The following is a 5,171-nucleotide window of genomic DNA, read 5'->3' as shown; positions in this document are numbered from 1 at the left end:
AGCCAGCGCCTGCTAAGACTTCCAGCTTTCCTGCAGAGAGAGGCTTTTGCAAATTGTCCCTCAAGAGGGAAGACAACAGCATCCAGCTGACCCTTACTGAAGATGAGATTTTTAATTCCTGGGACGTGTGGATTAAAAAGACAGTACCATAAACAGATCGACTTGCCAAACGCAGTCCTGAGATCAATGGATAAGGAGTCTGTCAGTTCAGTGTCATGGACCAGTCTGACGTGCTTACTCAGAGCTTTTAACCAAGGATACTAGAGAAACTCCTTCAGTGTTGCACTGCTTTATCTCTTGTGGTCCTAGTTAAGTGGAGCTACACAGATTATATTTTGCTTTAAAACAGAAAAAAATCCTCCTGTGATTTCTTATGAAGCTTTGCTGTACAGGTGAATTTCCTCCATCTAGACCTACAGCCTGTGTATATCCCAGTACTTTGTGTTTAGTTGGGATTTTTATCAAATCTGGGAGGATACAAGGTATGTTGATCACTGCTGCCCATCCCTGCTAGGATAGGCAATTGAGAATGCTTAAATTTCACCAGCAGTGAACAGCTAAGCAGCCTTAAAGCCCAGTTCTCCCAGTTCGACATGTAGAATTTGGGATATGGAAAGAGCAGAAAGATGATGATCCTCTCACCAGGGAGAATCCAGAAGCTGATTTATCTCTGTCTCTAAACTCGCCTCTGCAGTGCTACCTGTGAATTTACATCTGTTATCTCTCAATGCAAAATGACCTGTCTTCTACTTTTTGTGTTTTGAAATCCTACTTACTTTGCTGTTGGGGCCTTTCTTCTCCAAGGACATGCTGATCTGAGTACAGTATTAACACATTACTTGGTAGTGTTTAAGCTCATTTGCTGGAACTTAAATAGGAATCTGATCTGCCATCAGTTCCTGCTCTTTGCTTGCAGGAACTTGTTGCAGTTTCTGCAACAGAGCAGTGTTTAAGCCAGACCAAACAGATCATGGGAATCTACTGAAATTTGAAATTTTTTCCCTAAAGTGAGGCATAAAATACAACTCATTTTATCCCATCCTTCCTTTAGCCACAAGAAAGGAGGGAAGTGTGGTACCACCGAGTCTTAGGGTCCAATTCTGTCACCTGCCTTTCCATAAGTTGCCCCTGTGACTTGCCATTAAATAAAACATTGCTCAGCTTGCACAGGGATGGCAGAATCTGATCCTTCATGCTTATGACTACTAGTTACCCAGGAAAGCCTGGGATGAGGAGAGGGGAACAGATTACTCATGTAGGATTATAGAATTGGATTCTTACCCGCTATGAATGAGTGCAGATATCTTGTCTGCAGGAGCTGGGGAGAAATCCTCATCTTCCTTGGTCAGCACAGTCCTAGCACTCAGTGACACTGTGTTCATCCATATCAGCCAAGGATCTAATCCTAGTTTTTGCCTTAGGATGCTAAACAAAATAATTTCTACTTTGTAATTACATTGGACATAACTGTCTAAGAACACTTTTTATTAATATCAACAGTGGCGTGTTTGTATTGTAAAGGTGGTGAGGGAGGGTTTGTTGGTTTGTTTTTTAGTTCTTTTTGCCTTTCCTGTAACTATTGGATGTTTTAAATACAATTTCAGCTTAGCACTTGGGACAAAATGCTAACAATTAGAAATGTTTCCTAGATACAGACCTCGATTTGTCAAGATCCAGGCATTTTTTATGCGAACATAATCAGATCGAGAGTAAATTGAATTGTGATAAGTGTATTGCCATTGATTTAGACTTGCAGTGTGACTCACGTCTAGAAGATTAAATGTGAAGATGGTCTGCCAGACTGTTCAGATTATGGACGTACAAAAGACAAAGGCCAAACCTAAGACACTTCCGTGTATTTTCTCAACAAAGGAACACCCTGAGTGCTGCAGGTTCTTCCCCCTCTCCTTCCCTTCTTCTGGAAGGAGAGGATCTTCCTTTCTGGCAGCACATTATTCAAACACTTGCACTGATTGAGTTTGTTTCATGTTGTTAAGACAGCATTATATACCAGCCTTCCACGCCACACTCATGTTCTATCTTAGCCGCTCACAGCCTACCAAACTTGATGCCTCTTGGTTTCCAGTCCACAGTTAGCCTTCTGCTCAGTATGGAAGTGTGTAGAAGTCGGTGAGGAAACAGTCTTCTGGCTTGAGCGGACCATTTCCTCTCAGCCATTTCCCCTTGGTAAACAATGGCAATCCTACCACGCATGCAGACTGAAATGAAGTTGGTGTAATGCAAATGGCACCGGAGTCGGTGGGGGATGAGGACCTCTCTGGCTTCAGTGAGTGTTGGATGGGGCCCTTCAAGGCTGATTTCTCCCCATGTTAGGTTGTGATCCAGGGTAGACTTTCTCTTTCTGAAACACAGGAGGCCAGAAAACTCCCTTGTACATACAGTGTGAAGTAGGTTTTTGTTTTCAGTTGGAATTAATTCTCTGTGTGAACAGAACATCAATGTGTGTGCTAGAACATCTTTGAATCCCGCTGACCTTTTAGTTTAGGAATCCCAGCCACCTTCATGTCAGTTTGACAGGCAAAGGCTTGTCTTTAAAGTCAGGATTGGGCTAGAATGGGCAACCCGTAAGTGGGTGGCCAGCTAGTCACACCACAAGTGTCCTGTGCGGCTTCTCAAGTAAGAAACTGCTTGCCAGTGAGCGTAAGCAATTCCTGATCTGCCCTTTAGCTATATGGGTTTTGAAGCAGTCCGGCAAATACTTCAGTGATTTGAAAATGGCTCGCTTACCACTTTGTACTTTTTTAAAACTCTTGCTTTTGATAGTATAGTAGTAAATTTTTTAGCATTTTTGTGGCTTTAACCTTCTGTTAATATCTGCACTTGTTTGAGTGTACATATATAAATATATATAAATATTAAAAGGGAGCCTTAATGGATTTGTTTTCATAATTTAATATTTTTTGTATTTGCTCTTGTATAATTGTTTTTAACTAAAGGATTACGAGAATGAGGGTGGAATACTTAGAACCAAAGTTATGCTTAATAAAATCTGCTACATGCTTGGCATATGCGGTGGTGTCTGTCACGTCCTGCCAAAAACAAAACCTTAGAGACTGCGCTGAGATATCCAGGTTATTTAAAATTCTGCAATGCAGGGGGAAGTATCAATATCGTAATGGGTTTTGGTTCCTTAAAACTACATCTGTGTTTGTATGTGCAAAATTATTGGCAAATTAGTTGTCAGAACAAGCTTGTTGTGTCTCTTAGTCTTACTATCTTTTGAATATTTTTGATGCAGAACATTTTAAAAAGGACTGTGTAGCTGTTCAGCTAGCGCAAGGTGAGGCAGAGCGTGAGGGAGAACTTCTGATGGGAATCAAATTGCAGAAATCATTCCCTATCCTGCTAACTTCATCAAAGTACACCAGGCGAAATTCAACCTTGGAATCATTAGCATTGCAACAGCTCCATCCTAGAAGGGGGTGAGGAAAGACTAATGAGCCGTGTCCTGGGTTCAGTCCTGCAAAGATCCTTTTAATTTTGCCAACACTCAGGCCTCTGGTTCTAGGAGGAAAAACTTGGACATGTGAAAGCGCACGCACAAATGATTTGTGGGGTGAGGGTCAGATCGCCCAGTGCCATTGCGAAGAGCAAAACCCTGCGTCAACAGCAGACAGAGAAAATTAGCAGGGGGAGGAATGGGGCTGGGAGAGGTACGGGTCATCAGTTCTCCATGAAGATCCTCAGCTCTTACTGGTGAGCCGTGGTCAGCTGGGGACAGCTGGTAGTGGAGGGGGAGCTGGAGAGCAGCGTGGGGGGAAACGAAGTGGGGAAGGAGGAGAAGAGCAGTGAATTCAGAACAGATGTCAGGAAATGCTTTTTCCTTCAGAAACTGCTCAGCATGTGGAATGGGTCCTGGCAGTACTGTTGATACAATGACGCTGGCCCCGCTCCAGGAGCTGTCAAGTGTGGGGAGGTAAGAAAGAACAGCGTTAATAAGGGGTGGGTTTCTATGGTGTGTTGGAGGTACTGCCCTGTGCTCTCCTACCTCAAGCATATCTGAATCTGTTTTGAATTATCCTTTGATATTTCACTCCAGCTCCAGAAAGAAAACGGTAGGAGCATGTGATCTGCTTTTGTAGCATGTCCAACAGAAAAGACGATCTTCCTTTTGTATGCTTTTTTGGATTGCATTGAGCTAATACGTTTTGTCATGTGGCTTTGCAAGCACTGCTCTGCTGGGGACTTAGCTTGTGCTCCTGTGGCCGTATGCAGATGGGTTGTGTCATGCCATAGCGACGAGGAAAGAAGTACCTTGAGATCCCTTGGCTGCTGTTACAGGGTCCATGGATGGCACTCATAACCTAAAATGGCTGATGACACTTGTGGTGACCAGTCGCACTTAAGAAAATAACTGAGTGACGTGGGTGGAGACAAAACAGCTTTAGCAGTGCAGTTTCCATAGGATCGTAACATGATGTCTTTAGGGTCAAGAATGGGAGGGCAAGTTGGGTTCTCAAGACATCGCAATAGGAGGAGTACAAACACTCAATGAGGTCTGGAGGAGTGGAAATACAAGATATCTTTCCCCCCAGCCAGCCATTTCAAACTGTTGGTATTCTACTTGAAATCGTTGTCAGAGTAAAGGTTTGTGGTGCCCTTGTCAATATTAAGGATGACTCTCCTCGATGGAGGTGGTGGAAACTATGGCCAGGGGAAGGATTTAGTGGTGGTAACAGAGCACAGACTCCCTGACTCCCACTCCAGTGCTTGTTTTCCACAGCCCATCTTTCGGCGTTGCTTTGGACCTAGGTAAAGGCTGCATTGGGTCCACCGCACTGCCTGCGGTTAGACGGGGACTGCTTCTGTTCTTATTTGGGTACCCAGGGGTCCATTTTGCTGACCCTCAGAGAGGTGCGTTTCACCTGCTAATCATCTGCCTTTCATTTATATCAGCGCAGAGAAATCGGCCCCGTGGAGCACAGTTCCCTTCCTTTGGCTGTAAAGGCGCCAGCAACACCTGACTGCGAGGGAGCGTCATCTGCGCTGCAAGGGCTCTGAAACTGGGCGATTCAAATGCCACCCCTAAACCACCCTTCTTTTTCATGGAGTTTTGCTCCCCGGGAAAGGTGACGCACCTGGATACCTTTAGAAATTTGGCCCTTGATCTCTGTGTGGTTCACAAGCTGATAAAGAGCCCGTCTCTCCAC

Source organism: Phaethon aethereus (genome assembly GCF_964289735.1).
Source record: "Phaethon aethereus genome assembly, chromosome: 1".
Lineage (NCBI taxonomy): Eukaryota > Metazoa > Chordata > Aves > Phaethontiformes > Phaethontidae > Phaethon > Phaethon aethereus.
The sequence above is the reverse complement of the archived record's forward strand: the minus strand, read 5'-3'. Positions refer to the sequence as shown.